A 19,469-nucleotide genomic window follows, 5' to 3' on the forward strand; every position below is an offset into this window, starting at 1 on the left:
TATGTATACTTTCCAGAAAAGTTATGAATATTGATTGAAGCAACATTAACCTTTAATTAAATTCTTCTATAGAAAATGTAAAGTAATGTAAACACAATTCCACTGAAGGCATTATTTTTTCTGGATATACTTTGCAAATATACTTTGTTGTGTTCTTGTCTTCATACTCTGAACTTCTTTTGTAGTAGTGTCACTATTGAATAAAAGTACCACTTTTTTCCTTAAAAATCCTTTCTGAATGCAAGCTGGTGAGTCCTACTTTCATGTACTCCTCCAACTGGTTGTAGAGCACTTCCTTTCATGGTTTCCATTTTTAAAAAGATCAGAAATTCTGGTGGCTGTGAAGGCTGCTCTCTGAAATAGACACAATATGGATACTGGATGAAACTGGGACTGTTCCCTGCCTCGCATGGTTTAGGTGACTATATCACTGTACCTTTACTATATACATGTAGTTATCTTTGGCTTTATTTCTTGATATCTCACTATCTAGATACCAGAACTGGTGTAATCATAATGCAAAATTGTTACTGATGATCATTTTAAAAAATTAGTTGTTATCTGTGAGTCATTTATTGTGGCTCTTGGTGGCCATGTTTCTGTAATTTATTAGTGATTTTGTGGCTTTGTTGTGATTCATGTATACTTCGAAGAATCCTTTTGTTGTATAGGAACGGGGTCCTTTAAGGACCATATTAAAGCAGCATTTGATTACTGACCATTCAAATAAGTGCAGATCAATAATCAACTGTTTATTTATAATTAAGCCAGTTTCATGTGTCTGAAATTACTATTGGCTTAGAGACTGAGATTTGTCAATTAGGAGCTCGGATGAGGCCACCAGGAATTTGGCGCATAGTAACACTTTCCTTCTAGCTGTAGGTATCATCTCAAAGCCTTGCTTTTTAAAGAATTAGTGTTATTTGTAGTCAAGGTAGACACGGTAGGCAGCACAGCTGTGACTGCCAGGGAAAGTCACTAGGGGGATATTCATAACAAGGAAATATTGGCAAATAAATGATGAAGAAGGGGAGGAAATCCCCAAGATGTTAAATTGGAGCACTGTCACTGAGATGATTAATGGTGTTGTGTATTTTAGTGAAGATGCTTATCTGAATTGTCTTGAAACTATAGTGTACATTTAATAACACCTATAAAAAAGCATGTGGTACACAAGCACACTGAAGAGAAAAGGCTGTGGATTCCAATTTTATTTTCCTATTTTCTCTAATTACGTTTTTGACTTCTGGTTATTAGAAAGCTAGTGTTAATGTATATTATATAGAGAGTATGTTTATTCTATATAATATACTTATCATTCATGAGCATTTATATAGCTACTTTCCCTAGAAGATTTAAATTTATTGCAAAAAACATGAGTAGTTTTTCCATACTCTTGAGGTGAATATTATCAAGAGCAGGGAGATATAGGCAAATAGTCAGAGTCACATGGCCACAGTGAGTAAAGGGCTACCCTTTCATCAGTCATGGAGTCAGTACAATTTTACAAACACTTCTATGTCAATTTCTGGTAAAGGGGTAGCTGTTTTGGAAGATCCTCTAGCTTTCCCTGTCAAGCCATAAATTTTCTGATTCTGTGATGTGAATTATCACTTGCCTGGAGGGATTGTTATCCATGAAAGCAGATGCATCTTTGGGCAAGTTACTTAACCTCCTTGGGCCTCAATAATTACTATTAGATTTAGGAGTAGATACAGACAAATGACATATCATCCTGTCTTCAATGAGCTTATAGTCTATTACAGCCACGTTTTTCTATCTCTGGGTTACTATTCAAATAGTTGGATATGAATCCAATTCAGTGGATCAAGATCCTAATTTTAGAAATGAAATAGAAGAGAATGGAAAAATTTATTGCATTGCATTTTAGTAAGAATGTGTCTTATTTTGTGAGGCTCCTGTTTTAGTTTCATATTTGTGTGTGAATGTATAACTATGCATATGTGTATACTGGGTAGATCATGAGGTAATACGTGTTTCTACTGTGTTTCATATCCAAAAAGAATGGAAGCCATAAAAGAATTGAGTAGGTAAATGTATAAACAGAATAATGTATAGATGTTGTCACTTTGTGTTCAGAGAACACTGGATTATAAAGAAAGAAATGGTCAGTCTTATGAAAAGCGTCAGGAATGAAGTGGCTACACTGTTTGGTCTCTCATATTCAGGAATGTGCTGGAGCCAACTTGGATGGGTTTGTGAGAGGCAATTGTATGCACCTTTTTCTCACTTTGTTATTTCTGGCCTCATGTTAGTAACTTGAAGTTGGAGAAAGTATTTTCACCATGGAAATTGGAAAATATTGCAATTCTGGTGCTAAGCTCTGAGTGATTGTTAAACATTTACCAGCATATTGTTGCTCATATTTGTTCCAACTATGGTTTTATAATTACTGTGAATTATATATTTAAAAACATTATTTTCTTTGTTGCACTTAGATTTTATTGGTAATTATTTAAGTGATTAGACAGTTGTTTCAATAATGAAAGTTTAAAGCAAGCAGGAATATAAAACCTGTGATTAATATTTTTAAAGGTTAAAATAATATAGTTAAAAATAATAGTAATAGTTACACTCTAACTTCTTATTTAAATGCTTATGATACTTTCAATTTAAAATTTCAAGTTTAATTGGTGATATCAGGTTTTTGGTAAAGGAGAGGTATTCAATGTTTTTAAAAAATATATGTCATATTGTAAATATTTTTCAAATTGTATCTTTTTAAGTTAGGCAGTTATCTTGTTAAGTATTAAAAATTTAGGGTCTCAGACCCTCCTCTCCTTTTCAGCTGTCTTTTATAATTTACAATAATGTCTCTGTTTTAGCAAACACATCTGTAAAATAGTGGATTTGACTGGAAGATGCAAAAGTTCGAATTAAAACAGTAGTCAACCTTATAAAAATATTTTCAAATATAAAAGTAAAAGTAGCATAGATAATCTGAAAGGAAGAGGGAGAAAAGACACCCTCTCCATAACAACTGTAACTGAATTTCATTTTTATTGTTTTTCATTTAGAGACACGGTCTTGCTCGGTTGCCTAGGCGGTAGTGCAATCATGCTCACTGCAACCTCGAACTCCTACTCCTGAGTAGCTAAGACTACAGGCGCATGCCACCATGTCTGCTTTTTTTTTTTTTTTTGAAGTAGAAGACAAGGTCTTACTATGTTACCCAGGCTGGTCTTGAACTCTTGGGCTCAAGCCATCCTCCCGCCTCAGTCTCTAAAAGTACTGAATTCCTGGATTGCAGTTGAAAGAAAATATTCATGGATATGAGATGAAATAGTAGTAATAAGTTCAGAGGAAGTAACCTAAGAAGGATATGAGATAGTGAGGAAAGATAAATAAGAAAGAGTCAGCTGAGCTAGGTGTTTGTAACCTCAAAACAGTTGCAGTTCAGCCATATAGTTGGACACTGCCATAGAGGGATTTAAAGCTGTGTTCAAGAACAATCCATTCTAAATCCGTATTTAGAAAAGATGGAGTCAGGCTGAGACTGCAGCTTCAATTACTAATGTTTATTGAGCACGTGCTATGCAATTGTAATAGGCATGGCAGTACCTATTTTAAACAGAGGGGTTTAATCCAGGATTCCTAGACTCCAAGTGTACCAAGACTGAAAGCCCTGTTTGAGAAGGCGTTTGTAGTGGGTTTAGACAGTTGTCATTGAAAACAGAAAAGGCATTGGCAAAATTGTAAAGTTTGTTTTTAACTGGCTTTTCCATCCTTTGGAACCCCATCATTTTCCAAGCCCCCTTTTCACCTTTGTGAAAATCATTCCACCTGAATACCTGGTTAGTGTTTGAAACCTGTGCCTCATTGGCATGGAGTTGTGATTGTCTCTGTCCCTCACTGCAGATCAGGTGTTGTTTGACAGTGTCATGCTGTTCTCAGGACCATTTGCCTTTACATAAGCAACTCCAGGTGAGCAAATTCAAGAGAATTGGTAGTTTTCTCCAATAGAATAATTTGAGACACCTTGACAGATCTTGCAGAAATTTATTTGGGGCTAGAGGAAAGTTTCTTTCTTCCCTGAAAATACAAATCCAGAATGTGCATATTCTACTCGGTATAGCCTTAAGGCTGGCCTTGGCCAGGAAGCATGGATTTGAATTCACACCCAAAAGAGTGGAATTAACAAGGTACAGGGAAGAGACGAGGAGAATGAGTGAAGAAGAAGGGAATGTGCTAGTCTTTATCAGCTCTCTTGTAGCAGACAGAGTGCTAACCACTTTCACGTGTTATCCCAATTAAAGCGAACAAGACAGGCGCCTTGTCAGGGATTCTGCTAGGGGGAAGATGGTCACCTATGCTGAAGGAAAGGGAAAGGTCAGGGAGGCTCCGGCAGCAGGAATGAATTCTTTTGCTGGTTGTTTAACCTGATTGACTGATTGCTATTATACAGTCATCTTCCCCTCACCCCCACAATAGAACAACTTATGCCAGTTGTGCTAGGATCAGTGAATAACAAAGAATCAAGCAAAGAGAAATATAAAATGAACTTCATAAAGAGCTCTAATGTTAAACATGTTAAACACACATTGAACTTTGTAGCAAGAACTGCTTCAAGCCTTTCGATATCCAAATGAATTTTAATTTCCACATCATGCCATTCAGACCTCAGCATGGTTTCTGGTGGTTTCTTCCAGTTAATTTTAGCATCCCACCAATGCGTTTGCCTGTAAATGACTTGAGGTAGCGTATCTTGGTAATGTGGATGGCACGAAAGTGTATTATTTAGGGCTTATTCTAGACTAGCTTAGAAATGAGTGAATTTATTCATTCATTCAACAAAATCATCACCCACAGGTCAGGTGCTTTTCTACATGAACTGTTCTACACTAACTGACTTATTCAGAAGTGACTAAGAAAACCTCTGCTCTCTAGAAGCCTAGAAGACTGAGATATCAATAAGTAATTGGCATTGTGCCTGAGAAGTGCCTCAAGAGAAATAAGTGCCAACTATGGAAGCAGCACCACGAAGGGGCCATTTTTAATAGTGCAGGGAGCCCAAGGTCTTCATGGTGGAGGAGGAGCTATCTAAGCTTGGGAGGGAACCTGAGGCAGTGGTTTGGGCTAAAAGGCATTTCTGGTGTGGCAAGTTGCAAAGGGCACAGGCAGCAGTGGAGAGCTGGGGAATGGTGACAGGAGGTGAGACTGGACAAGGAGAGCAGAGGCCTCAGATCCCGGAGGACTGCCGTCCTGGGAGAGCCCTCGCAGGAGTGTTCAGGTGTGTGACAAAGGCTGTGTCTTAGAGAAGCATCACCCTGGAGGTGGATTAGGTCCGAGGCTTCTGTGGGAGTGTCCTACCGCTTCCTCTCCTCTTTGTTTCACAGCACTTTTAAGTTGCTTTGTAAGAAAGAATGTGAAATTGTGCTGTTTATTCATTTAAAGTTGTTTTTTATTGATAAATATCTTGAAGGACTCTCCCAATGTGAAATCTGGTTCAGGATCTGTCTACAAACTCATTGCTTTTCCTGGCTTGAGGTGCCCACGTCTGCCTTTCTCCTCACAGAGCACCTGTAATTCAAGATAAGTGAATGCCAGAGAGTAAAAATGGATAGGCACAGGCAGCATGATTTAGAATGAAAGAATATTAATTGGCTTCACCGGAGTGTATATTTTCATTATGAGAGAAGTGACTACCTAGATTTTTAAAAATAATTGGTTGGTGACACACCTGCAGTATGTATGTGACCTCTAGAAACTTGAGAACAGACGGTAAAGGTCAGGGTGAGAGGTGTAGCACCACAATGAACCTTTTGTAGGCATTCTGTTGAACAGCAGCGTTCAAAAATCGCTAACAGGTGGTTTCAGAGAGACAGTGATACTAACGTGCTTGTGCCCAGACTTTAAAAATACTACAGCAAACTTATACATAAACTGTGGTTTTAGTAAATTCTCCTCACCTTAGGAACAGCTTTTTCTGTGTATTGAGTTTAGAAGTGTGTCTTTAGTGAATCTTCGGACTTAGTTTATGCATTTGAGTGGAATAATTATGCTTTGTTCTTTGACTATGAGCAAGCCATTTTAAACGATTAAGTCCATGCAGCCGTGTTTAGTCACTGCTAGCGGTGGTTAAATCTCATGGAAATGGTTCTGGCTTTGATCCTAGCCCCACAATTATCTAGTATATGTGGGGCAGTGATTAAGTTGCTTAACTTTAAGCTTCTGTTTGCTTATTTCTAAAAGTAGGGGAAAACAATACCTCAGAGGTTGTTTTGAGGATGAATGTGATGATTAGGCTGGTGATAATAATTAACATTACTGATGTGTTACCAGATGCTGATGTCAGGCAGTGGGCTAACGGCATAACACACATTAACAAAATCCTTACAATAAACTTATGCCTTAGGTATGATTATTGCCACATTTTACAGATAAGGTGACAGAAACTTACAGAGCTGCCGGAACTCACTCAAGGTTAAGAAGATAGGATCTGGTGTAATTAGGTTTACCATCACCCAATTGTGACCCACTAGCCAAATCTAAACCCAAGCTCCTAGTTTCTGTATAGTTTTGTTGGAACATAGCCATTCATTTGTGGTGGAATTAGACTTAGTATCAATGAATTAGGGCCTATTAGCCAAATCTACCCCACCCCCCATTTTTGTAAGTAAAATTTTATTGGAAAATATCCATACCCATTCATTTAGGTATTTTCTGTGACTCCATTCCTGCTACAAGTGCATAGTTGAGTAGTAGTGACATAGACCATATGGCCCACAAACTGCAAATATTTACAATTTAGCCATTTATAGAAGAAGTTTGCTGACCTATTCTTTAGACCTCAGGCTATCTGACTTAAGAAACTAAAGTCTAAACCACAAAAACATGGTGCTTGGCATAAACATTTACTAAATGAGTACTACTTTGTTGCTCATCTAACTTACTGTAGAACTCTTAACCTCATAGAACTATTATCTGCAAAATGGAAATAATAAGCATTCAACCACCAGCAAGAAAAGTCATTATCACTATGGAGACGTTGAAGAACTTCACATTCCGAAAGGAACATACTCTGAATTGTGCATTATACTTGTTGTTTATTACTACGATTTATGTAATATAAATAAGAAATTCCATTTTCACATCAAAGTACAGTGTCCCATTCAAGGAAATCATTGTGAATTTTAGTGACTATTCAGGATATTTGTTAAAAGAAATTAACTTAATATATAAGAACATTTTGTAATTTTATGAAATTTAAGACAATATAATTTTCCTTATGAAAAATACGTATTATCGAAAAACCATTTATATAGTATTATGATCTGTATTATTTAAAAAGTATGTAAGCAGTATCTTTATAATAAGAAAAAAGATGCAGCAAGACATTTCTTTTAATGAGAAGAAAAACAATTAATATGCCTCTCTTAATTGTCCTACCAGCAACAATGGAATGAGATTATGATTTCCACTTGACCCTACTCATAACTTTTATTTCCATGTGTTTTTCTGTCAATTTAGGGATTCCCTGTCCTCTGCTCTGTAAATGGCCCTGGATTTGTGTTAGCTTTGAACTCACAGAGGAGGCTTTGCTGGGCCTTCAACTTGTGTTGACAGAATATTCTTGGAATTTCTTTCACCAGGCCCAATGTTATGGCTCTGGATTGGTGAATGGTGGGCAGGGGAAGAAGGGTAGTCCTAGATTAGTTCATCATAACGTTTATCCTTTTCCCTTGCAAAAGCTCTTTTTGAATAGAGATGCAATACATTTTCATTCTGGAACATTTAGCAAACGCAGGTAAGCATAAAAAGAGAACATCAATGTCTTTGTAATTATCCCACCTGTAGATCGCCACTGCTGACAGTTTGGTGGCTATGCTTGCAGTCTTCTATAAAGTGGTGTGTATGTCTATGAATAGCATTTTATATAGCTGTATATCCATGTATATAGGTATTTTCTGGTGAATCCATCCACACCTGATTCGGCTGGGAAATGTCTGGGACCAAGTGTTCTAATTTGCATATGAGCAACTGATTTGGGGGAAGCTGGAAGCTATATGGTCAGTTTCCATAGATAAACTGTTCCACAGAGATTTCATTTCTGATGTGACATTTATTATTTTTTTTCCTGTTGTAGTTTGTATTGAAATTCAGGATTTTTAACACTTGTTTTTGTTTTCAAAAGAATTTCTTTGAATTTAAATTCAAGCAAGAACTAATGATATTAGTGATAGGATTTTCAGCCGAAAAATCTTTCCTTATCACCTTAATATTTATTTTTATCTAGACATAGTACACATTTAAGTGTGGAAATAGTTTTGCAGTTATAGAATGAAGCTAGTGGTGAGAAAGGTGTGGTGAGAAAGGTCTGGTGGATGAAAGAAACATATGGCTTTCTTAGGTCAGATACATCCATGTATGAAAAGTTAAGCGATTAGATGGAGTTTTCTGGTTGCTTTCCAACATCCTGTCACTTGCCGTGTCTTCTGCATCATCCTCTAGGTTGCTTAAAAATAATTTTATTTACTGTGTTTAGCATTGAGATTTCTAGATGTAGTTCTTAAAGCAGAGAGAGGGGTGGGTCCTTCGAGGATTCTGGTTCAGTGACCAGCATGTAAAGAAAGCATTGCTGAGTAATTTTTTCATTGGCAAATTTGAGACCTTGTGATTCATATATCAGTTTGAGAATTATTTGGAATTGGGTGCCTGGGATTTATGTGATTAAATAGACTATCACCACATCTTATTTAAATCCTAATTTGCCTTCCCCTCCCTCAGCCCAGTTATAAAGGATCTGTGGGCCTTGCTCTTTGCTTGTTCTCATGTGTTACCAAGAGAAGAGGCCTGTTTCTCTGACTAGCAATTCTCGTTACTTGCATTTCAACCATCATGAGCTTTCATAACAGCATCATTTTCCTGACCATTGCCTGTCAGGGGTGCTTACAGTGAATCACAGCCAACTGCATGCCTTGGCCTTGACACTGGAAGGTATACAGCCTTTTTGATGATTCTTCTCTTTGCTTCCTCTCTTCAACTCCACTTGAAAAACTGTTTTAGGAGTAAAATGGAATGAGCATGACTTGATCGGGCACAAAGCATCCTGTCTTGTGTGCTTTAGGCACCATCTGGATGTCTTGGTGAAGAATGCATTTTCCAGTAATTGCAGGGGGAATCTTTGCTCACTTCCAGGGAAAGCAGCATGCTTTTCCAGGGACTCCCTAACTGCCTGATGGCTTGCAAGAGGAAAATGAGAAGCAGCAGCTTCGCTTCTCATCCCCTAGAGAAATTCATCCTGTGTCCTAAGTCTTGAATCACTATCAATGAAAGCAATGGTATTCATGGTACCACCGTTCTAAAAGGAGAGTTTTGGAGAAACATCCAGCAGAGATGAAGATGGAAGGTCGAGGGTGTTCCTGAGCGCTTGTAAAATTCATGATGGGTGCATTCATCTGATAGCAAGATTGTTTGCCCTCTTTTCTGAATGCTGCTTGCCCAGAGGTAGTAACAATTTATATGATGCTGGTAGGAATAAAGGATGTTGTGTTTTTTATTTTTTAATTTATCATAGTACTTGAGAAATACCTCTGGGAAGAGAAGACTAGAAAAATAAAATTGTGGGCCAGCAGATTTTAAGTAGAGTATATTTTTACAAGAGTCTGGTGGCAAGTTTGGTTCACTCGTGTCATAGACACCTTTATTGGTTCTGTTCAGGAGAGATTTGCAGGACATAAATGTTTTCTGTGGTACAGAAGTGTCCTGAGAATGCAAGACTCTGAAGTATAGACAGGAGAATGACTATAGCCGCATTTATTCTGCCGTCAACAGGAAACATTCATTGATGCCAAGGCCTTTCATTGTTAGGCTAAGTTGATCCTTTTGGGACAACAGAAGCATTAACTCTTGACAGTGAATGAAGTTGCCTTTCAGGTCCCCATTCCTACTTCTGTGCTGGCTGGTTTTCTATATGCTGTAATGCATAGACTGCATAGGCTGCAGTAATTGATAATGCTGAAATCAGGAGAAAAGGAAAGAACGTGCTCCAAATATGGGGTGTTTGTGGTCTTCAGGCATCATTGTAATTGACCCAAGCAACCATATTGGAAGTAGGTAATATTATTCTGAGTTTGCACTCAAGACAGTGGAAGTTCAGAGAAGTCAGTTCCTTGCTCAGTTCACACAGCTAATAAAGTGCCACCTGGAACTACCTCCTGGAGACCCTCTCTGGTCTGTGTGGCCCAGCAGTTCATCTCTTTTCAACCTGATGACGTCATGACATCTATTTCTGCAAAACAAAAAGACCCTAAGGAACTTGAAGCCATGCCCATAGAAAATTTATGTTTGCCATGTTTGAATATTAGTCATTTAGAGAACATAAAACCAGTGCCCTTTGAGTGTAAAGCTGTGTACTTTGCTCCAGCATGGGACAATTACATCTCCCCCTTGGGGATTTCATATGTCTTTACACTGTAGTTAACACATAGGAATGGATGACTCTCAACTTTTAATCTTAAACCCTGTCGCTTTCCAAACTCTGGTTTTCTATTTTCAAACCACTTGACCTTTGCACATGTTTCACCACACAACACACTCCACATGTAATGACCAACAAGCTTCTAAGTACTTCCATGAGCATTCCTAATTAGTCCTCAAAGCAACCTAGTGAGCTGTGTTTTGTTTCTGTTTTACGTGGAGAAAAACAAAAACAAGCCCCTGTATCACAGAGGTTAAGTAATTTGAATTATTTCACACAGCCACATTCGGGTATAACGTGGCCAGCGCACAGATTAAGACCCCTCTTATCTCCCAATTGAGGGCCTTCTCCAGGACAGTGCCACCATTCCTCCAAAATATAACTTGGCATCTTCCCCAGAAAGATCTCCTGCCTTGCGCTTCTTTTGTTTTATTTTCATTTATATAGTAATTCAGTCTCTTCCTTGAAATTATCTTTTATTCTGCCTTTCTCTTGTCTCAAGTATTCTTTTTGTAGCATATTTTCTTTTAAAACGTCCCTTCTTTTCACATCTCCTTAATTTAAGCTATTATTTCATGCCTAGATTGTTGCAGTCCCCTAACTAGTGTTCTTATCTCCTATCTTAGTTTGATTCAGATAAATACTTGAGTCCTGCTCTGTGCAAAGCACCGTGCTAGGGAATGCAAAGATTTTCCTTTCTGGGCTGCTTCATAAATAGTTACCAGATTGAAATACTGTTTCTAACATATTTTCCTGCTCAAAATCCTTTACTATTCCATCTCACTTCATGCTGTCTGTAATCTTAGCTTAGTGCTTAAAACCTACCAGAGTAGCTCCATTCTGCCTTTCAGTCTCCCCATAGTCTCAGATATTTCTCAGCACAAGCTCTGTCCATGAAAGATGTCCATTCATTTTTGTTAGTCACAACACATGCACTAAGTCCCTGCCTTTGCTTGCTCCTTTGTAAAGTCTTTCTAACCTTGTTTGTATCTACAGAGGTTTCTCTCTTCTCTTATCACATTAATTGAGTATCTTCTATTACCAGAAACTATTAATTGGGACGTATCAGTGGACAAAGGCCATAATCTTTGTTCTCAAAATTGGATGATTATCAAAGTTAGATGGCATTAGAAACAGGCGGTAAATAGCAAATGTGACAAATGAAGGAAATCATATAGTCTGTTATATGGTGGTCAGTGTCGTGGAACAAAAATACAGAAAGTTAAAACGGATTTAGGAGTGCTAGAATAGAAGTGAGTGATTGTTTTTATAACAGATCACGCCCATTAAAAGAAAGATGACATTTGAGCAATGACTGTAAGAAATTGAGGGAGTTAGGCATTGAGATAGCCAGGGGAAAATATTCCAGGTAGAATGAACAACCACTACGAAGGTGCTGAAGAGTTCCTAATGTGTTCAAAGCACACCAGGGAAGCAGTGTGGTGGAGGCTGAATGAGCAAGGAGGACAGTAGCAGGAGATAGGTCAGGGAGTAACAGCACACGAGATGCTGGCAGGCCAGGGAAGTTCTCGGGCTTTCACTCCACCCAAAACTGAGTCTTGGGAGGATTTTGAGTTGAGAAGAAATGAGACCTAACTGATTTTAGTATCAGTCTCGTTACTGCAGGAGACAGATCAGGGAGTAATAGCACACGGGATGCTGGCAGACCAGGAAAGGACTTGGGCTTTCGCTCCACTCAAAATGGAGTCTTGGGAGGATTTTGAATTGAGGAGAAATGAGACCTAAGTGATTTTAATATCAGTCTAGTTACTGGCTGAGAATATGCTTCAGGGGGATGAGGGTGGAAGCAGGGGACTTAGCTCAGAGGCCATCAACATACTCAAGGTGTGATCTGTACCAAGATGAAGTGGATAAAGAAGAGAGAGAGTGAAGTCAGTACTGAATCCAAGATTAAATACTAATGTATCATTGACTCTATACTGCATGTGGTGACACTCAATCACATGTATGCAAAAAATACCTTTCAGGAACTTGTAATCTTAGAGATGCAGCGTGACAAAAACTTATAAATTTAAATGGTAAGAGACTGTGTGTATGTATGGATAATATCTTCTTGATAACATTGCAATTTCCTTAGAGATATTTATTAATCCACAAACTTTTAAAATGGTACTTATTAAAAGCCAGTGATTGCCTTGCATCTGAGCAGTGCAGAATGCAGTTGGAGAATGTCAGTGTAGTGGAGAAGTGTGCAGGCTGTGATGGAGACCGATGTATTCAAACCCTAGTTCCACTACTTACTTGCTGGGTGATCTTCAACAGCTACTTAAGCTCTCTGTTTCCCACCTTTCTCATATGAGAAATGATGATGATAGTATCTCAGGATTTTCCATAGGTATTAAATGAACTAACACATGTAAACTGCTTAGAAATATGCCTGTTGCATACTCAAATACTAACTCAAAAAAGTTAGTGCTCTGGAAACATTAGTTAAGAGAAGATTTAGAGTGACTTCCCCCTTTCATAACTACCCATGTTCAAAACCTGTCAAGATGCCTGGTTAATAAATGTGAACAATAAGGTCTCTCATAGTAAGCCCTGCTCTCAAGCTGACAGTTAAAAAATGACAGAGAGAATTGCATTATGATTAGTCTGATTACCTGCCTCTTTTTGAAGGTGGACATGGAAACTGGTCAGTAACCCTTCTGGGCACATTTTGATTGACAGACTGGCAAACAGCATTTAAATCTAGAACACATAAAAAGATCACTGTTTTCTTATTATTTTTTAGCTTAAAATGTTGAATGTGTATTAAAATGAGAAAAATAATTTTCAGGATAGATATGACTCCTAGTACATAAAAGCAAGGAGATCACATCAAGGAGGGAATATTATTTCTTTGACCAAATACAGGAAATTACTATTTTTCTCCTCCATGTTTATATTTTGCTACCTAATATCTCCCTTCTTTTTTTTTTTCTTTTATGTAGTTGTTGTTTTTTTCATCCCTTTTATTATCAGCAAACGTATGGCCTCCAATCTAGGAACGAGCCAGTGCATTGCTACTGTGGAACTCATGCGGACATCTTTAGTGTCAGAGGTAGTTTGAAGAGCAGCTTAATTCTGCTTTCATTGTGCCTGGTACTTCAGTTAGGCACTCATTCTGTTTGAGCTCAGTATTACTGATCCTATCCTATACGTCCTAGATGGCAGTGCAGACAGTGGCTGTCAATGAGTAACAGGTAAATATTGAACAGGGAAGCCCTTTTGATTAACTTTGTGGATCATTATTTGAAAGTAACGTACAGTCAGAACAGCACCATCACTCATGATCATAGCACACGGCATAGGGGTCAGAGCATCAGGCTGCTGGTTTGAAAGCTGAGGTTGCATTCTTTGTGCTGTGCATGGGCTTGTATTCATGTACTGCTGGACTAGCTACAACTATCTGGTGAACAAAATGCTGACTGTTCGGCACAATATGAATGCAAAATATTTAAGATGGTAAGGCAGAAATAATGCTTGAGGGACTTTGTGTGATGTATAGGTATAAATATATTAAAGCATGTTTGTAATTACTTCTTGAAGTGTTTAACACTGGGTGCTTTTTACCTTTTTATCCAGGTTCAGAAACCTTTTTCTAATAAGTAACTTAGAGATATGTGGCGGGTTGAGAGTAAATTTTTGGTCTTATTAGTTTGTACTGAAAATAATTAACTTTAGCCTATATCAGTTTTCCTAGGTTTGTTCTACACTACCTAGTGGGCACAACTTACCCCCTTGATACATTTACCTGGAAGGTTGGTCCATACTTGATTTGTCAAGTGATTCATTGAACCTCGTGATAAGTTAATGGTTTATCATTATTAGGAACAATACTTTTTTTTTTTTTTTTTTTTTTGAGACGAAGTTTCGCTCTTGTTACCCAAGCTGGAGTGCAATGGCACGATCTCGGCTCACCGCAACCTCCGCCTCCTGGGTTCAAGCAATTCTCCTGCCTCAGCCTCCTGAGTAGCTGGGATTACAGGCATGCGCCACCATGCCTAGATAATTTTTTTTTTTTTGTATTTTTAGTAGAGACGGGGTTTCACCATGTTGACCAGGATGGTTTCGATCTCTCGACCTCGTAATACACCCGCCTCAGCCTCCCAAAGTGCTGGGATTACAGGCTTGAGCCACCTCACCCGGCCAGCAGGAACAATACTATTATCATTATTATTTTTGAGCAACCATCAAAAAAAAAAAAAACGGATGGAACTTGGTAAAAAGACGTAAGTGAGGCTGAATGGAAAAGAACAGCTTTCTGTTCTCAAATATTTCTAAATTAACACTTACATCATCATAAGAAGACACAGATAAAACATGATTAGACTGCTTATACATTTCTAGGAGAAACTTAATTCAGTAGTCCAATAGGCAATTCCAAAAGGTTTTTGTAAGCCAAAGATTTTAAGTAAATCTTCTAGTTGAGACTTTTAATCATACTGAGTTAGAGAAATAATATTCAGATAATTAATGTTCAGTAATTAAGATCGTCAAAACAACTAATCATTAAGATCATTAAAACAAAGCGAACCTACATCCTTCCTACCCATATTCTATAGCAGTGGGTAACAGGTAAGCATTTTATGACACTTTAGATGTATAGTTGCAACATTTACTATTCAGCATGTATGAACCACAAAAGTGACAAAATCTATATCAAGTGTGCTGTATGGAGTCTTAATTTTATGTATCACTTAAGTGTTAAATTTATACAACCTAGTCGAAATGGTAACAGTCCCAAAATTAAAACATAAGAATTTTATTCTGGAAAATTATTCAAATGAAAAAATACAAAGTAGTTGTGCTAGTTAGAGCTGTAAATGACATGTTTCCATCAAACTTCTAAAAAAGAGATTCTGTGGTTTGTTTTTTTGAGACAGAGTCGTGCTCTGTCACCCAGGCTGGAGTGCAGTGGCGTGATCTCAGGTCACTGCAACCTCCACCTCTCAGGTTCATGCAATTCTCTTGACTCAGCCTCCCAAGTATCTTGGATTACAGATGTGTGCTCCACACCCAGCTAATTTTGATATTTTTAGTAGAAACAGGGTTTCACTACCTTAGCCATGCTGGTCTCGAACTTCCGACCTCAGGCAATCTACCCACCTTGGCCTCCCAAAGTGCTATGATTACAGGCCTGAGCCACCATACTCAACCAGATTCTGTGTTTTTAAAAATTTCAACTTTGCTTTTTAAATAACAGTGGCAAATATTATTCTTGCTTTCAAAAATAATATTCTAGACTAATTTATGGCAACCACACTGCCTTGGAAAAAGGATAGGATTTAAAATTTCATTTAGAAAATAACCTCAGTTGTTCTAGTATTATCACAGTGAATTAGAAATCACTGAATTGTATTTTGAAATTTAGATCAACTTGTAATATGAACATGAAAAACCTAAACATGAAAATGTAATTTAACAAAGGTGAATTTTTCTTTACGGTAGAAATACACTGAAAGCTTATGCCGGTTAAAGAACAGCATGGCCTACTGTCCTTGCCTCTTTCCCTAGGGAACCCAGGATCTAATTTGGATTAGATTCCAAGTGAACATGTGTTAGGTGGTCCCATCATAACCCTGAATGGATATTTTGCCACACCACAAAAGTGGAACATAATTTGACATAAATCTTTGTTTAGAAGCGAAATAGCAGGGGATGCTGTGGGTCAGGGTGGAACTGGCAGGGCTGTGTGGCAACCTGCTTCCATAGCCTGGTATCTAGCAGAGATGGCACTTTTAAGCCTTTAGTTTCCTTGAAATTACAGGTAATGAATTCAAAATCTAGTCTCTCTTTCTCTGGGACAGGAAACTTGGTACATAGTGTTCTTTCATGTAGACTTCTGACCCCATAATTTTGGTATTTTATTTATAAGAAAACTACACATATATATTAATTTTTAAGTTGTCTAATAATTGCCACAACTTAAAAAGGATTTTTTACTTTATTAGGTTTGTACCCTAACAGAAAATAGAATGAGTTAGGCAAGCATTATTTAAATGATGGTGATACCACTGCTGGCTTTTAATATTACATTTTAATCACTGGGCAAATTGGTCATGTTTTATTTGGGGGAAATGGAACATACTAAGGGAAGATGTGATCATTTTGGAAAGTTACTTGGTTTAGTTCAGGAACAGACACTCATTTATCAGGGAAATACTTAGCGTCTCCTTTTAGGAAACCGTAGCCACCCTCAGTCTCAAAGAAGTTGCAGGCCAGTGGGACAATAAGACATATAATTTATTTATAATTTATAATTTAGTGAATGCCTACTAAGTTCCAGTTCCTATAGCATGGAGTTTATATTCAGTTGAGGGGAGCAGACATCATGCAGGTACATGTGGACTTAAAAAGTAGAGCTCTAGAGAGTGAATTAAATCAGGGCAAGGAGATAGAGGGTGACAAGTGCTTTTTATACAAGATGGGACAGGTGAAGTGCTTTAAGAAGCGCCTAAGTCTCTCAGTTCTGTACAAGTCCAGAGAGCAAACTCATTTGTGGCTGTGGGGAACTGGGGATCTCTTCTTGGAAAGCTGGAAGTTAAAGCTGGCCCATGAATGAACAAGGTAATGAACAAACCATGTCTGTACATGACAAATCAAAGATGGAAACAAGAATTTCTATTCAGGATTTACTAGAAAGGGATTAGGCACATGGAGTCTTGAAGAAGAAGAAAGGAATTTGATTTTGACATTTTATTTAGTTTCAATATACTGAAGTATTTGGGCCAAAGAATAATGGAATGTGTGGGATTTTCAAACCTCTGTGGTTGCATGGAGTGGGTGAGAGAGAAGCCAGCTTACAGGCTGTTGTGATAATCATGAAGTGAGGCGACTATACAAATTTTCTGTCAGGACAAGCATAGACGGTTTCAGGATTCATTTTTAAGGGCTATTGTATGAACACAGGGTGGGGTAGACACATCATGTCATCTCTTGACTCATGAAAGTGATTTGCTGACTGGAAACTTTGAGGACCACTATTCTAGTCCCAGTATGCTGGCTGTGGTTTATGTGATTGTCTACATTCTTCAACAGGATTCAATCAGGAAATACTTTTAAAAATTGTATGTATTGATAGAGCACCTAGAAAAACTCATGAGATAGTGAACATTGTTGGGCTTGAATAGGCCATGAAAAATGTTTCTGCAGATGGATTATTATAAGAAATGGCCAACTTTAATTCATATCCTACTATATAGGAAACAAATACACGTTAATGTTATAGGAAAGGTATAAACTAGTGATCATCAAATAGATGACCTTCAACTTTGTTAGTAAATGCTGCCTGTGCATTAAGGTACCAACCAAACATAACACATGCCTATTGTGGGTGATGGTGCAGGAATGACACATTTTTTTGTTTTGAGATGGCGTCTTGGTCTGTTGCCCAGGCTGCAGTGCAGTGGCATGATATCATCTCACTGCAACATCCGCCTCATGAGTTCAAGCCATCCTCCTGCCTCAGACTCCCAAGTTGCTAGGACTACAGGTGCATGTGACCACACTCGGCTAAGTTTTGTATTTTTAGTAGAGATGGGTTTTCACCATGTTGGCCAGGCTGGTGTTGAGCTCCGGATCTCAGGTGATCTGCCTGCCTTGGCCTCCCAAAGTGCTAGGATTACAGGCATGAGCCACTGTGTCTGGCCAACACATTCTTTCTTAAATACAGATCCCTACATGAGAATAGCTATGTAAATGTGTTTGCTAAAAGCAGAACCAACTTCTCTGATTGGTATGCATTTTCTGATGGCTACCATATTGAGAAGAGGTGCTTCATAGGAATTACAAGATTCACACTCTTATTAACCTGATTTCTACCTCCATTAGATGATACAGAGGCAGAAAAGGAAATCGTGTTTTAGTCATCATTTCCTTAGAATTTGTAACTGAAATACTGTACTTTATTGTCTGCTTCCGTAGACAAGCTCTTCTTGAAAAGTGTTCCACTGTATAGGAAGTAGATTTTTATCTTTTAAATCATACAATATACTTTGCATATTGTAACACCAGAATCTCCATACGAACCCAGTTTTTGTAGGAATTCTGCCTTAAGTAATTTAAGGTTTTACAAGTGAGGTTAACACTTACTATACTTATTATTACAAATACAGTTTGATTTCTGAAAAATATCTCGGATAACAGGATTTTCTTAGGGTCTTTCTATGTTTTTCATCATGTTAGGTTACTTCAAAATATGACCATGAATATCCTGAAATGGAAGCTCATTCTATTATTAGCAATGTGTTAAGTATCTTAGCTTGCATCATTTAAAAAATTTCAGGTTTTTGGCAATTTACATTTTATTTTTCATTTCACATCTATTATTGTTCCATTAAAGTCCTTCATCATGTTTGTTTCTAAGGTATGTCCTACATATGCTGTCTTTTCTCTTACCTCGTAAAGCTGATATTACCAAAGCATAACTAGTACTTAATTCTCTTGAGATTGGCAGTGATGTTGGCCTACCTGGCAGTTATCTGCAAGTTACTGGGACACATTTTATAGCAGCCTCTATTAGTCAACAGAAACGTTTAGAAAACTGCCTCCTTTATGCTTTGTATTAGGCCATTGTGCTGGCGAAAGAGGGAGAACTTAAAATCATAATTTAACTTCTTTAAAATATTTGTTTAGGGAGACAGTCATATAATGAATTTTCATAAATAACTTTAGAATTTAGTAAATCTTAAGTAAACCGTATTTTCAGAGTCTATAGGAATATATAGCTTAAGTTCTAACATTTTAAGACAGTTTGATATTCTGTTCATTAGTAGATTCAGAGATTGGATTATATTAAAAAATTAAATAGTTTTTAGATCATTCTCAATTCTTTGTGTCTGTTTTTATAATAATTAGGGTTGGCCTTTAAAATTTTTCCCAACTGAAATCATAATACAATTTTTGTAAATAATATGTATTTTTTGCATTTTCCATCATTATTTATCACCAGGCTTGAAATAGTATTAAGAAAAAAAAGCTCAACTTTAATTTCTATCTTGACCTTTCCCTAAGTCCTCTCAAAAAA

The 19,469-nt window shown here is 37.5% G+C and overlaps 1 protein-coding gene across 14 annotated transcripts in view; it reads left to right on the forward strand.

Annotated features, from left to right (window-relative positions):
• Window positions 1-19,469, forward strand: part of NPAS3 (neuronal PAS domain protein 3) — an 856,499-nt gene that overhangs the window by 119,681 nt on the left and 717,349 nt on the right. The gene's annotated exons all lie outside the window — the stretch shown is intronic.

The sequence above is a fragment of the Saimiri boliviensis genome, chromosome 2, assembly GCF_048565385.1.
Source record: "Saimiri boliviensis isolate mSaiBol1 chromosome 2, mSaiBol1.pri, whole genome shotgun sequence".
Lineage (NCBI taxonomy): Eukaryota > Metazoa > Chordata > Mammalia > Primates > Cebidae > Saimiri > Saimiri boliviensis.